This window comes from Pinus tabuliformis, chromosome 4_2 (assembly GCF_031772625.1).
Source record: "Pinus tabuliformis cultivar Carrire ecotype Pingquan chromosome 4_2, CPIR1, whole genome shotgun sequence".
NCBI lineage: Eukaryota > Viridiplantae > Streptophyta > Pinopsida > Pinales > Pinaceae > Pinus > Pinus tabuliformis.
In genome coordinates, this window is record NC_142304.1 from 931,018,573 (window position 1) to 931,035,215 (window position 16,643).

Sequence of the window (16,643 nt, forward strand, 5' to 3'; positions counted from 1 at the left end):
ATGTTCAAGAGATGTGTTCAGAAAGAGTCAACCATGTCCCATCCACTGCCATACATTATCATTCATCCACCCATGATCGCCACCCTGAATCATATCTCACAGATTGTTTTCACCTCCACTAAAATCATTAGCTCCGTTCCGTGTCACTGATGTGGGATTCATTAAGGCCCTCCTTTGACAGATCGCTTCTTGTCGACTTCAGCTCATTATCCAAGAAGTTGATCTAGGAATAACCCCCCCAGTAGTTTGAAGCTTGCATGCCTCAATGGCAAGTTTCTCACTTCCGGTGATAGGTATACATCAATGACCTTTGACCAGAAGATTTTGCGTGGTGTTCGACGCCAAGTCCTTTATTCACACCACGTGAATTGTACTGCAGTACCTTGAGGGTCATTGTCATTATTGGTGATTCCTCTCGCGCTTGTTAACGGTTTACATTATTGACCGGTAATCAAGCGATGTCTTTCCATGTTCGACTTCAGCGCAATTCTAACATGGATCGACTTGTACTTAGAGTGAAGATCGAACGAGATTGAAGACCCCGGATCCAGTTTCATCCATCCAGGCTGCGATATATATTCAGGAAATATAAAGACATTTGATATGTACATTATTGTAGCAGATGATCATCCTACTCAAAGGATGATAATTTCAGCAGAGAATTATCAGTCTATCATCAGACGGTCGTCTGTTATATGTACCAAAATGAATTTATAAAGCTGAGCATGGGAATGCCCACCTCAGCTAGATCATGAAAGCAGAATGAAAAATAATCTGTTGTATTGTATTTTATTGCAGGGCACCTCTCAGCGATTGAATGAACTTCAGATCCTCCTGATAAAGCATTTCACCCGATAAACGACCTCATACTTTAGGGGGCAACTGTTATAGACATTTTTGTGCCTAACAACATGGAGCATGAAATGTCAATAATCTGAGGGATCCAAAGTCCCTAAGCATGTTGTTCTTACCCTTAGAGGAACAATGTCAGCAAACCAAAGCACTGAAAATCAGTTCTCCACCTGAAAACACTCAAAAACAGGCTATTTCTGGATCATGTCAGCTGCTCCACTGAGCATCTGCGCTGAATGTCAACTGATCCACTCTGTACCTGCGCTGAATGTCAAATCTAATGAAGGATACCTACGCTGGGCGAGATTGGCCAAGTGGCACAGTCATTCTGCAAGGTGTCAACTGCCCAGGAAGCTTCCAAACTGACACTTGGGTCAAGGAATTCGCCTTGTGATGAGTAAGAGGGTCTTGGTCTCCAAGTGGAAGCAAGAATCTCCAAGTGGACTCAAGAACTGAAGATTAACTAAAGTGGGAGAGGACACTAGTCAGCTTCATGCCAGTCTCAAGATGACTCATCCTTTCTCCAAAAGCCTATATATAGATCTCTCTCATGAGGTCTAGGGAGGCTGGAATTTTGTGCAAGTAAGGAAGTGCTGTTGGTTTGAGTATAAAGCTATTGGGTGATTTTCTTGAAGGAGGTGAAGAGGAGATTTATTTCTGCTGGGAGGTGTTGCTGGATTGGGCCTATTATGGTTGTAACCCTCTCAGAACTTTACTTCTTCTATTAATAAAGTATTTGAGGTTCTTCTATATGCATGTGTCTTGATGATGAATTGATGCTTGTATATTTGATTTATGCTAATCCCTGAATCGATTATGGATGTATGCTTCTTGTAGTTTCCTTTTCTTGTGCTTTTACAGGATCTTTGTGTAGCTGGGCCGGTGAAAGAGCAAGGAGCTAGGAGCAAGCAGCAAGGAGTGAGGATTGGATCGACTATTAGCGCAAGATAACGGTTAGTAGATCATCCTTCTCTTCTCTCTCTCATCTCATAAAGAAGTAATCTTGAATAGCTTTGCATTCAGTTGTTGCTGAGGTACTATCACCCTTAGAGTGGGATAGGGTCATTCCGTATTGGATACTTTTCCCAACAACAGGTGGATACTGCATGTTACCTGGTCAATAGGCCACCTTCATCAACATTAAAGGATAAGACTCCACAAGAGGTATGGACTGGTAAGAAACCCTCTCTTTCACACTCAGGGTATTTGGATGTGATTCATATGTATATGTTCCAAAGGAGAAATGAACCAAGTTGGATAGTAAATCTAAAAACTGCATCTTTATTTGGGTATAAGGATGGTTTAAAGGGTTATAAGCTTTGGAACCCAATCACACGGAAGGTTGTTTACAGCCGAGATGTGGTGTTCAGAGAGGTGAAAGATGTTATTAAACATGAAGTCTAATGAAAGGAACCTAAGAAGATAGAGTTTGAGCTAAAGGAGGAAGAATCAGACTCTACAATAGAGGAGGAATCAAAACATGAAGAGCCGCAAACTCCGACTGTGAGAAGATCAGTTTGAGAAAGAAGGCAACCTGAAAGGTATAGTCCATCTGCTTTTTGTTCAAATTTTTCTTTATCTATTACTGGCGATGATCCCAGAACTGTGAAGGAAGTAGTAGATTGATAGGATGGAAAACTCTAGAAAGATGTCATTGGAAAAATGAGGCTTGGGATCTAGTGGAGTTGCCGGCTGGAAGGAAACCCATTGGCAACAAATGGGTGTTCAAAAAGAAGACAAATGCAGGAGGAAAAGTGGAGAAATAGAAAGCTTGGTTGATAGAAAAAGGTTATTCCCAAGTGCCAGGAATTGATTTTTGTGATATTTCTTCTCCTGTTGCCAAGTTAGCTTCTATTATATTACTTTTATCTATTGCTGCTACTTTTGATTTTGAGGTAGAACAAATGGATGTGAAGAAAACATTTCTTCACGGGGATCTGGAAGAGGAAATCTACATGAAGCAACCTGAAGGCTTTGCAACAAAGGGTAAGAAAGAATTGGTATGCAAGTTAAAGAACTCTCTGTATGGTTTAAAACAGTTAACAAGGATGTGGTATCAGAAATTTGATACATTTATACGGGGACTTGGCTTCACCAGAAGCACAGAAGATCATTGTGTATACTTTAAATTAATTGGTGACCGTGTTATTTATCTGGTCTTGTATGTGGATGATATGTTGCTGGTTGGAAATGACAAAGAAATTATCCAGGATTTGAAGACCCAATTTTCCTCCAAATTCCACATGAAAGATCTTGGTGCTGCAAACTATATTTTGGGCATGGAAATTAAAAGAGATCAGGAAAAGAGGAAGCTCTAGTTAAACCAGAGGAAGTATGTCGAGACAATACTACAGAGGTTTAATATGTAGGATAGTAAACCGGTGAAGGTTCCTATTCCTGTAGGTGTGAGGTTATCTACTGAACAATGTCCCAAGACACAAGAAGAGGAAGAAGACATGTCCCATGTTCCATATGCAAGTGTAGTTGATAGCCTGACGTACACAATGGTCTATACTAGACCAGACATTGCACATGCAATGGGAGTATTGAGCAGGTTTATGTCAAAACCGGGAAAGGAGCATTGGACAGTAGTGAAGCGGGTTTTCAGGTATTTCCGTGGCACTAGTGATTATGGTCGGTGCTACCAAGGAAGACCAGGATTGGATAGTTTGTTGGATATTCATGGCTTTGTTGATGCAGACTGGGCTAGAGATCTGGATTAGAGAAGATCTACAAGTGGGTATGTGTTTAACCTATTTGTAGGTGCACTCAGTTGGATGAGTAAGAAACATTCTGTAGTGGCACTATCAACTACAAAGGTAGAATACATGGCAGCCTCTCATGCAAGAAAGGAAGTTGTTTGGTTGCAAAGATTGTGTTCAAGTACGTGGTTATTACATGAAGCTATAAGGATATACTGTGACAACCAAAGTGAAATTTTATTGGCAAAGAACCCTGCATATCATTCAAAGATAAAGCACATTGATGTTCAGTATCACTTTTTGAGGGATATGATAGAAGACAAAAAGGTGTTGCTGGTAAAGGTGGACACTTTGAATAATACTGCATATGCATTGACAAAATCTGTGAGCTTTGATAAGTTCTCTTGGTGTAGAGAGACAATGGGCATTTCAGGGCTGGGAAAATGACTAAGCTCTCTTGTGGCCCCCTGTGGAAAGAAAACAACAAGTGGGAAAATGTTGGGTTGTGTTATATTCTTTCCACATAGTTAACGGGGGGTTTAAAAGGGCACCCATAACCCCACTTTATGGGGTCCAGGGCAGCGCCCTGAAAATTTTTGGTTTTGGACCCTATGTTAGGTTGGGCAGACACACCTATGGTTTTGTGCATGATTTTCACACATGCTTTTGGACACGATGGTTTCCGGTCCATGGTATTGGATGCAATGGTTTTCGGTCCATGGTATTGGATGCAATGGTTTTCAGTCCATGGTATTGGATGCAATGGTTTTCGGTCCATGGTATTGGATGCTTCGACATGTATAAATATGTATTGTAACATTAAAAGGAACATAATGAAAAATCATGCTGGTAGACCCGATTTTGTGATCCAGGGGAAAATCTCTGTGTATATGTGTTTTATGTGTTATGATCTCGCATTGTTTATTTTATATGTTTTAAAATTCGTATGCAGGTAATTTTTGTACGGGTTTAAAACCTACACAAATAGTCTAAGTGTGAAAGGGTGACTGCCTTCTTTAGGAAGAAGAGTTCAAAATTGTAGATGATGTGAGGTCATGGTTTCGATTCTCATCGAAAGAACTTCGAGATCACCATTATGGAGTGAAAAAGGGAATGGAGAATATGTGCTTCTTTCTTAAGCGATAGTGAAGATAATATATTTTTCAATCTCGTTATGAAGTAGGTTCATCGGTATAAGAACAATTTGGTGGATGGTGAGGAACAACATACTTATGCTTTCAAGGTACTATGTCAAGCTGGTCCAGTTGCAAATTGAAGGACATTTTTGCAAGAACATTTTATTTTTTACTACAGGAAGCATTGAAATTAATCCTGTAATTAATGATTGGATAAGGTTAGTGGAGGAAAATAAAATTAGCCTTGAGGACATGGCCTGTTGGTAGGAAGTAATATATAAAAAAATAAAATAAAAAAACACAACAAACTTTAAAGGAAGATCGAAACGATTAGGGAAGAGAACAAATGAGGAGGTATTTGACAATCCAGGGTTGTCATCAAAATCTAAGGAAAAAGAGTAGAAATGTGAAGAGGCGTTAAATGTGACAAAGAATGTTTTAACTAGTTATGAGGTCTTGCTCCAAAAAAGAGTTGCGAGTGATAATGAGCTAATAAGTTTCACTTTCCTGGTAGCTACATGTCTAAGAATGGATTTCCCCCTACTAAAAAAAAGCATCATAGCCATGATCCTCCAACACAACTATAGAGAGCAGGTTCCTCTTCATCCCAAGTACATACATGACATCTTTTAGATGAAGATGAGGGTCTTACTCCCTCTTAAAGGTTACGATAACAATTTCTTTGGTATTGTACCACCCATCATCCCCAATTTCTATGTGCATCTGGAGATCCTTCTCCTCTAGGGTACTTAAGAATTCTTTACATCATGTCATATGGAATGAGGCATTTGAATATAGATGCCATGCACTCACCATTATAATGGTTTCCATACATGCAATCAGGGTGAGGCCTAATTCGAATTATGAGGCAAGTGCTTCAACTCTTGCTCCTCTTGAAGGGTTCTTCTTATACTTCTTATGTGAACACTTTCTTGCATAGTTCCCAAATTCATGGTAGCGAAAACATTTTGTCTTGCTCACGTCCTTCTTCTTGCCATTGTTTTGACTAGTCTCTAATTTTATTTAGGCATTCTTTCCCTTTCCCTTTCCCTTTCCCTTATTTCCATTTCCAACCAAGGCAAAATTATCTTCGCCCTCAGATTTGGATGTTTATTCCATCTCTAGTATTTTGTTGAATTTCTTCCTACACCAAATCAGATCGAAGTCTCTCCTAATTTGGTAAATTTTCCCTTCCATTTACAAAGTTCCAATAGCTATGTCCGTATTTTAGAATCCCTAGGAGGGCTAGGATGACTAGTTCTCTAGGGGGAATATTTTCTCCAACTCCTCCAAGCTCATGTCAACACAAAATGAACCTGGAGATTAATGTGAAATGATTTCTCTTTTCTACAATTAGATGTTTCTAAGCCTGTCCCTCAATGCTAATCCTATTGGTATGTTAGGATTCAATGTAACTTTTCCTTCACCTTATTTAGAGAAAGAAATATAGTTTAGAAATATTGTTTAGAGAAATCTAGTTTAGATAAATTTAGTTTAGAAAGAAATCTAGTTTAGAGAAAGAAATATACTTTCACCATGGAAAGGGGACAAACAAGAAGTTAATTGTTTTTGCAAGGAAATTCCAAATACTTTATCACATTAGTTTATTAGTTGTCATTTATTAATATGAGCATTCAATTGAGGAATGGAAATGGCATCAAAATGGGAGACCATGAAATTAACAAACCTCGGAATTGGTGTGAGATATCTACCTTATAACCTCATTTTCTTAGGAGTGTCTCATATGATATGGACATGGAAAGAGCCTTTCTATGATATATTACATGAACTATAGATGACAAAAGAGGCAATGTAGAACTTGGTTGAGTTTGGGATCAAGAATCTCACAACAATTTTGGCCATAATTATACATATGGAATGTTGTGAAGATGGCCTAGTTAAAGGGTAATAGTCATAGGTTGATTGAGCATGAACTAAGATATGATGAGAGCCATGATAAAGTTAAGGTGCATGATGGAAAGGTAAATGGAAAAAGTAGGAGCAAATTCAAAATTTTGCTTGGAACAATATAATGGTGGAGGAAGAATAAATCTTCTTGTCAAAAGAGGGAGAGAAGACAAAAGCGTTTCTTATAGTAGGAAGGATAAAGGTGAAATAAGGGGGCCGGGGGATCAATTTCTAGTGGAATTACAAAATATGTATACACATAAGTGGGAGTAGTAAATGGAATTATCCTAACCTACTTAGGCAACATGACTCTTATGTTTTCTTCGAGATTTGGGGTGACCTAGAAGCTTAGGAGTTTGAATGATTAATCCAATGGTTGAAACCATAAAGATATCAACATTTCTACATTTTCTATAGAAATAGAGTAGATATGATCAACTAATAATAAAATTATTAGGAAAGTATGGGAGTTGTTGTTATGTTTGAGAACAAACTAAGAATATAGGAAGGTTGACAAGTGAGGGAGAAAGTTTAAACATTAATTAGTTTGGATATGTTTGATGTGAACTAAAAGGTGTGATTAAGGAGTGTTAGTTGATTATTAAAGCATGGAACCTAGTTTGAATGGGGCTAATTTAAGTAAACCAACTGAAGAAACTAAGAAAAATAGAGAATAAGGAAAAAATTTGGGTTTAGTACTAAGAAGAGATGACTTAGATGAGGAAGGCTAGAAAGCAAGGGAAAATGAGAAGAGTTAAAAAACATGACTTATATGAGAAGAGTAAAAAATAAGAGAGGAAATAAAGAGAACTACAACTAAAGAAGAGTAAAATGTTAATTGAAATTAATAAATTGAGATTTATGCTTTTCAATGTGATCTCTAAAAATAGTATGCATATCCGAAAAGGAATTAATAAGTTAGTAGGAATCAAGTAGATAAGTGTGACTGTAGTGTACCCCCTAGGGGGTGGTAATATGGGATACCTAGGGATGTATCTAAGGGGAATACTAGTAGATTTTTAACTATTACTATATAATGAAGACCATCATTAATAGAGAGGTACGCTTGGGTATCTCTCTATGTACCCCATATTACCACCCTATGCATAAGCCAATGATAAGGAAGACATGTAAGTTATTCTAAATTTTTCTTATTCTACCTTTAAAAGAAGAATGTTTCCACTTTCTCCACATAATATAATAATATTGCACTAAAGAGATTAGATATAACTAAGGAACCAAAGAAACATAAATATCCATACAATGCATAAATAAAAATAATGTCTTACAATACCTTTATTAAAAAGGAGAGATATACTACTTTATAATCACTGGTCTTGTTAAAATGTTTTATAAAGTTGTTATTTGTTTTTTGTCAATCAATTTTTGTTCCTTTAATTCAAAAATTCACTACCTAGCATACTTTGTCACTCCCTCCTTAGCACACCTAGAACCCACTAACAATCCCTATCACACACTCTTATTCATTCATTTCAATGCATTTGAAACTAGTGCACCCTTTCTTTTCTTTGGCACTTTATAACTCTCCTCGACATGCATTGGGACACCCTAGCACCTAGCACATCTTGACATGTTTCCCTAGCCTCTAGAATGCCATAACACTACCTAGCATACCTTTTCACTCCCTCCTTAGCACACCTGGATCTCACGGACACTTTATGTCACAAGTTCTTAATCATTCATTTTCATGCATTATATTCATCTAGTGCTCCCTTGTGTTTCCATAGAGCTTCCTAGCATGTGTTATGTTAATTTTGCTAAGGCCATATAAAAATGTTGCGGTTGCAACAACATAACAATTTCTTGGCTTGAATTGGTAAACTAGGGTCCACTTAAGTGTCCAACAAACATTGTACTAGTCTAGCATTGACATTATGAATTATTGAAGCAAGGAAAGTCTCACTTGAGGAGTGCTATCAAGGCATTGGATAGGTGGGGAGCTCTACATAGTGAAGTTATCATATTGTGATGTAGTGCTTTCAAGTAACATTCATTTAACACTATTCAATCCAACAAAAATAACCTTCCTTTATGTTATGGCATTAAATTAGATTGCTGTAATTGATATTAATAATGGAGAGAAATTCAGACATTAATCTAAATATAAAACATAATAATAACCTAACATACATCATGTATAAAAAAAAATTAAAATGAAGTATATTTAAATTGTTCTAAAAAACGACCAACATATAGGACCAACATATACGCTATGCTCCTTGGATCATATATTCAACCAAACATTTCCCCAATGTTTCACTATTCAACCATCTAACTCTTTATCTTAACCCGTGTTTAGTCAATTTAGTGTGTCCTAAATTGCTACATTAATTATCAATCTGGGTGTCATAAACTGATGAAGTGTGGCGCACTGTATGTGAAATACAACCTTCTTCTTACTTTATTGTTTTCAGTTTTTATCTTGGTTTTTGGGTTTTTGTTCTTGTCGCTCTCCTAAAGTGTCTAATGCAAATGAAAATCCTATTCTAAGGTCTTAAGAATACTTTTAAAGGTCAAGTATGGATGTAGATTTTAGGACAAGGTTTGTGCCTCTCATGGTAATTTCCAAACATAACACTTCAAAGATCTCAAAACATGCTATTGATAAAATCAGAACTTAAACAAAAGTGTAAATGTGTAGCTACTTAAATCAAGAAAGATGAAGTACTAAATATGAGGTTACTGTCTTTGCTGTCCATGTAATTACATAAATAAAATCTAAATTAATGCACTCAAAACTAAAAATAAAGAAGCTAGAAACTAGTCACTGATTTCATCCATAATTATGATATTTCGTCAATTAACTTCTAAAATGAGGTTAAGCTAAAGACACCAGAAATAACATCCTATGGCATGAAATAATGACATTTAAACTATCTACTTGTAGAATAATGAAAGAAAAATCAATTACCTCACCTACAATCTGATAGCTCACCAATTAACTTCTAAAATGGGGTTAAGCTAAAGGCACTAGAGATAACGTCATGTAGCATAAAGAACTGATATCTAAACTGCCTACTTGCAACTAATGAAAGAAAAATCAAATTACTTCACTTATAATCCGATAACTCACCAATTAACTTCTAAAACGTGGTTAAGCTAAAGGCATCGGAGATAACGTCAAATAACATGAATAACTTGATATCTAAACTATCTACTTGCAACCTGATGAAACCAAAATCAAATTACTTCACCTACAATCCAATAGCTCGCCAATTAACTTCTAAAACAGGGTTAAGCTAAAGGCACCGGAGATAACATCAAGTGGCATGAAGAAATTGATATCTATACTAGCTAAAAAGCAGTAAACAAATCTCATTGAAATCAAAGCATGAAAACTGGAATTAAAGGCTAAAGTACAGTAGAGGAAGAAAATCTCAGATCACCACTTGATGAAAAAACTATATTAAAAGGCTCGAGCACAACCTATCCTGAAATCACTGATCAATATTAGTGAAAATAATAACAATGTTGCAAAATCATATACTGGAATAAAAATTATTAATACCATAAACGAATTATGAGAAATGTATAGCGGAAATAAGAGAAAAAAAGCGTGGAAACTATACAAAAATGAAAAACAAAACCTCAGCGAGCAGGGGCCCTCTACACAACCTTTGGTTAATACGTTGTCACCTCAAAAGCACGCTTTAAACAGTCATAAGAAAACAAAGTTTTTGTATTGCAAAATAGAGAATATGTCTTCTCGTTACAACAGAAAGACTAACTCTAAACCAATAGCATCAACGCTAACATCCAGACTAACTACTTGCGTTTGGCAATGCTTTATTTATAGAGGAAAATAGATAACTATCATTTGGAGAAAAATCTTTAGCAGAGGACACGTAAACAGGATAGAACCCGTAAGTTCAGCCTCTTGGTTGCCATAAATATTAAATCTACAAAAGGTGGGTGTTAGATTGCATCATGGAAATGGTCTGCAGCTGGCAAAAGTGGATCCATGAACTCAGGAACGGTCTTAGACTTTTTCACGTGTTGGAATAGAGACCTGATGGATGCAGGACTCTTTTTTGATCGTCCTTTGACCGATGCCTTTCTTCCCGAATTTGGCTAAACAGATAGGACCTCGTCCATGTGTAGAACATTTCTGAGATGCCCACATGCCTCGTTTCTCCTACCGACACCTATAACCTATAGAAGAATGAAAACAACTATGGAATTGCAAGTCAGCTACAGAAAGTGGCTATATTCCATAGCTAATGAACACAATCTAAATCAAATAGCACACACAAGGATATAGCTTGAAAACCACTTAAATGCACTCCTAGAATCAATATGCAACAATCTTTGATAGCTTAAGAGGAACTAATGTGGGAAAATGGAAGAGAAAAGGTTTAGATAAGTATGTAGAAGAGAGGTAATTTTGGGGCTCGACATACCCCCATTGTGAATATGTTGCATGTCCTCATGCAACCAAAACTGTGACTATCCTTCCTTCAATTCATCTGCTCTGAGACCTCTGCTAATACATCTAACCTTTTCTTCTTCTTCCTTGGTGTCACTGTCATCTTGGGCTTCATCATAAGGCACCTATTTTTGAGATTGATAAGGGATCTGCTCAACTACATGTTCTTCTTCTTCAGTTTCCTATTTTTCTTGTGCCACAATCCTGGATGCAACATGGTGTTGTCATGGATAATTTTGTCCAACTTGTTCTGCTCTTTCAATGTCTCATTTTCCTTTTTGATATGTCTATTATGGACTTCTAGTTCAAAGACTTCTTATTTTAATGATTGGATCAAAATTTCCTGAGTTGTATCAGGCTTATTAGATGAAGTGCCCTATTCTGTTGTAGTCTTTTCCAATGATTCAATAAAATCATACCTCTGTTGCTGAGTTTGATCAATTTTTGTTGTGGTATCTCTTGGACTGATTTCAAAATCTGGTTGAGAAAAAGGAGAATGATGTGGACTACGGTCAGGAAAAGTGATTTCTGGTGACTGTTCTGGAGTTTCCCCTCCTAGATCTATGAAGTGGGCTCCTTTGATTTTCACTTTCTTCAATTTGGCTTTATGTCTTGAGCTCCTTCTTAAATTCTGTGAGATGGTATCTCCCTTTTCTAAACTCTGTTTTTCTTTTCCTTTTTCCTTAGCTGACTGCTCCTTCAGATGAACTAGTCTCTCAGAAAGTACTTGTTCCTCTTCTGAAGAAGGTTCTGGGGTTTGATAAACATCTTCAACATTTCTTTTCCCTTTCTGTTTCACTTGTTTTCTAATCTCAGTCAAAGTTTCAGACAACATTTCTTCCTTACTGGTTTCTTTAGTGATACTAGTAGGAGTCTTTTGGATTTCTACATTTTTTCTTCTTCTCCTACTTTTTCTTGTTGAGCTTCCCTCAGGTGTTTCAGGTGGGTCCTGGAAGAAATTTCTAATTAAGAATTGTTCCCATGTGTCCTTTCTTTTCTTCAATTGATTTTCAACCAGAATTTTAACAAGGTCGTGATGATAAAGATGAGGCTCCACATCATCTAGATTTTTCTGTACAGTGGTGGACATCTTTTTCAAACTACTTAACAAGAAATAAGGCAGATTGATGGTTTGACTCTCCAGAAAATTCATTAATAACCTTATATGGTACATGTACATAGACCCATACCTTCCTTCACATGTAATGAATTTTTGGATTATCAACAACAGACTGGTCCATTTTTCCTTTAGGGCTGAAATAGGAATTCCACGTTTAAAAACAGATATATCCATACCTGGGTTACGCAAAATGATCCTCCAGGACTTTTCATCGAAATATTTATTTTTCAACCATCATTCTCCTTCCTATGGAAGCTTTGTTGCTGCTACAATGGATTCCTCTGTCACTGAGAATTTGATATCCCCAATATCGACTTCCACACCATTGAAGGACCCTGCAAAAGTCTTTGTGACTTCCTTATTATGACCCCTGAACTTTCAAATAAACTACAACCACCTTGCTTTTCTTAACATGCTCTTTAGCTGTGGATAGCCCTCCATAAATTAAGCTCCATCTGGCTCTGTTCTTACCAGAAGACCCATTCCTCCTCTTTGCTTCAAAAATACCTCTATAGGTGATGGTTTCACGAAGGTAGGACAATGATATGAGCGAAGAGTGGAAGAAGGGTTGCAGAGAAAACTAGTGGTTATAATGCAGGAAGAATATGGTGCATGCAATGAGAATAATTTCATGGAACAAAGGCCTGTATAAATCAAACCCTGAATTGGCAATCGTAAACTCAATGTGAGAGGATGGAGACAGCGTGAGACTGGAAGAAGTTTGAAGTAAAAGACTATGGAATGGATGTTGGCAAATTCATAAAATGACTGTGGAATGGTGCATCAGAGTGGGAGAGCCATCGTCAATTGGCTTACGTCTTCATGATTAATCGGTTCAACAGGTGTAATGCGGATGTACAATGGAGTATGAGTTAAATTCAGAAGAGGATTATGAGGTCGTTGGAATTTGATGCGGAGGTCGTGGTGGAGTTATGGATAGGCCATGGAGGAGTTAAGGCGGTTATCAAATCAACCATTACACATTATGGAGTTTGTGATTTTATGAGCTATACAGATCATGTGTTTCAAATGCTATTTGAAATTGATTTTGATCATACCTTCTAATCTTACCACTTCCGTTCACTAACTTTTGATTGGCTGCCTCTTGTAGGTGCTTTTAGGTGCTAACATCTTCAAAAGATTTTCCTCTTCCATACCCACATCTGACTTTCATCATTATTTGGCTAATTACCTGGCTGTCACTGTAGAGTAACAGAGGATTAGCCATAGAATCAGTATTCAGTTGCGGAATCAGAATTCGGCTACGGAAACTGACATAGTGAATAACACATGACTTGGTGAAAGGAATGGAGATGGATGGAAATGACAGATGACTGAATGAATGATATATGGAAAGCTGAACATGAAATAAATTTTTATTGGTGGAATGTGGTGGCGAGATGGAATGAAAATGAAATGACATGAAATGAAACAACTATGAGTGAAATGAGAAATATTTTTTTGGAAAATATAGGGCGTCAGAAGCTTATGATTTTTGCGTTGTATTTTCTGTATAAGATTGCCAATCAATGATTGGTTTTCAGGCTTATACATTTTATTTTATATATATATATATAATCATGAAAAGAACAAAGACTAGGCTAGTGGAGAAGAAGGATTCTTCTTCACCAGCCTCATTGTAGAATTTTCTTGAAAGATTTTGATAAACTCTTCCTTTGAGAGTGGCTTATGATAGATCTTCAATCTGTGACCATTCACAATGAGAGGATTTTGATACTCATCAATTGTTTTGATTCTTACTGCCCCATTGCTAAAAACGTTTTCAATCTCATATGGCCCAAGCCAATGAGTCTGAAATTTACCTTTGAAATCTTTGAAATTGGAATCAAATAGCACTGCCCAATCTCCTTCTTGAATCCTTTTCTCCTTGATGTACTTGTCATGCCATTTAGCTCATTGATGTTGAACTAGATCAGTTCTTTGAATTGCTTCTTGTTTGATCTCATCTAGCTCATTCAACTACTCCATTCTGTGCTTTTGGGCTTCTGATAGATTCATTCCAAATTGAATTTCCATCTTGAAGGTATTAATTTGGAACTCAATGGGGAGCATAATTTCCTTCCCATAAAACATTTCATAGGGAGAATGTCCTGTTGTGCTCCTCCATGTGGTTCTATAGGCCAATAAGGATTCAGGAAGCCTTTCTACCCAATCTCTTTTGTGTAGATGAACAGTCTTGGTAATGATGCCTTCAATTACTTTGTTTGTGGACTCCACTTGACAATTTTCTTGCGGATGGTAAGGAGTGGATTTTCTTTGCATGACCTTGTACTCTTCCATCAGCTTCTCAATCAGTTTGGATGTGAATTGACCTCCCTAATCTATCACAATTTCTCTTGGAACACCAAAACGAGTAAAAATATTCTCATAAAGAAAACTAACAACTGAATTTTCAGTTGCAGAAAATAATGCTTTGGCTTCTACCCATTTAGTGACATAATCAATACATACCAATATATAATTTTTCTATTTAGATGGGGGATTAATAGGTCCAATAAAGCCTAAAGCCCATTTTTCAAAGGGTTCGATGAGTGCCTGAGGTTGTAATGACATCTCATTTGACAGGGTAGGTTTCCCTACCCTTTGGTGGTTGTCACACCTTTTGAAATATTGTTTTGCATATTTGAAGAGGGACGACCAATGATATACTAAAGAAAGGATTTTATAGGTTGTCCTTTTGTCAGCAAAGTGTCCACTGCATGGTTCATCATCACATGCTTTGAGAATATTAGGCATTTCATCTTCCTTCACACATCTTCTGATCACAAAGTCCAGCCATGTTTTAAACAATTCGTTAGAAATCCATGAATATCTTGAACTCTCCTGAATAATCTTTCTTCTTTCACTAGGAAATAAATGTGGAGGTAGTTTCCCTGTAACCAAATAGTTAGCCATATCTAAAAACCAAAGAGTCTTAGTAGTTACTGCAAATAAGTATTCATCGGGAAACTTATCCTCTATAGGTGAATCTTCTTTGATATTTTGAATCCTAGACAAGAAAATCAGCTACTGTGTTTTGCTTCCCTAGTCTATCTAACACAGTAATGTTGAGTTCCTGCAAAAGTATGAGCCACCTTGTAACTTTTCCATTAGTAACAAGTTTTTTTCATTAGATATCTAATTGTAGAATGATCAGTATGAATAAAAGTTTCATAGCCTGTTATATAGTGTCTGAACTTATTAATTACATTAACAATAACTAAGAATTCTTTTTCATTCACAGTATAATTCAACTTAGTGGGAGTCAAATTATTACTGGTATATTAAATTGCATACGGAACCAAGTCTTTTTGTCCCAACATAGCTCCTAGAGCTGTATCTGAAGCATTTGTAGAAATATGGAAAGGAAGTTTCCAATTTGGTCCTCTCAAGATAGGTGCTTTAGATATTCTTATTTTCAAAGCTTCAAATGTTGATTGGCAATCGAGACTCCATTTTAATTGATAGTCTTTTGTAAGCAGTTTGAAGAGTGGAGATGCTATTTTGGTAAATTTTTCTATAAATATCCTATAATACCCAGTAAATCCTAGAAAGCTTCTAACATCTTTTTGACAACTTTGAATAGGTAACTTGGAGATGACTTCAACTTTTCATCTATCAACTTTAATCCCATCCCCTAAAATATGATGTCCCCAAACAATACCTTCAGTAAACATCATAAATCATTTTTCATGGCTTAATGAAAGGTTTGTTTCTTTACATCTTATAAGGACTTTTTCCAAATTTTCTAAGGCCTCTTCAAGTCTATTACCATAAACTGTAAAATCATACATATACACCTTTACATAATCATGGATTAGATCAGAAAAAATTCCTAGTACTGCTCTTTGGAATGTTGAAGGTGCATTGAATAATACAAAAGGAAGAACTCAGTAGGCAAAATTTCCCCATGGACAAGTAAATGTGGTTTTATCCTAATCTTCAGGTGCTATCTGAATTTTATTATAACCACTAAAACTATCCAGAAATGAAAAGTACTTTTTGCCTGCTAATGTATCTAATACTTGATCGATAAAGGGCAAAGGAAAGTGATCCTTCAAAGTTACTTTATTCAATTACGTGTAATCAATACACACCCTCCATTTACCATTATTTTTAGGTACTATAACCAAGGGAGAAACCCATCGGCTATCTGAAATTAGGTAAATGAAGTTCACATTGAGTAGTTTTTGGAGCTCTTCTTTTACAATCTCCCAAAGATTTGGATTCATCATTCTCTGAGGTTGTCTGATTGGTCTACTATTTTCCTCGATATAGATATGATGGATGCAAGTCTTAGGGTCAATACCTTTCATATCAGTATACTCCCATGCAAATGCAACAAAATGTTTTTGTAAGATTTTGGTTATCTCTTCTTGTTGTAATTTTTCCAAATTTTTGTTAATATTCAATGCTTATCCTCGAAAAATTTTAACTGCAGAACTGACAAACTCTTCAATAGAGTAGAGAGACATTTT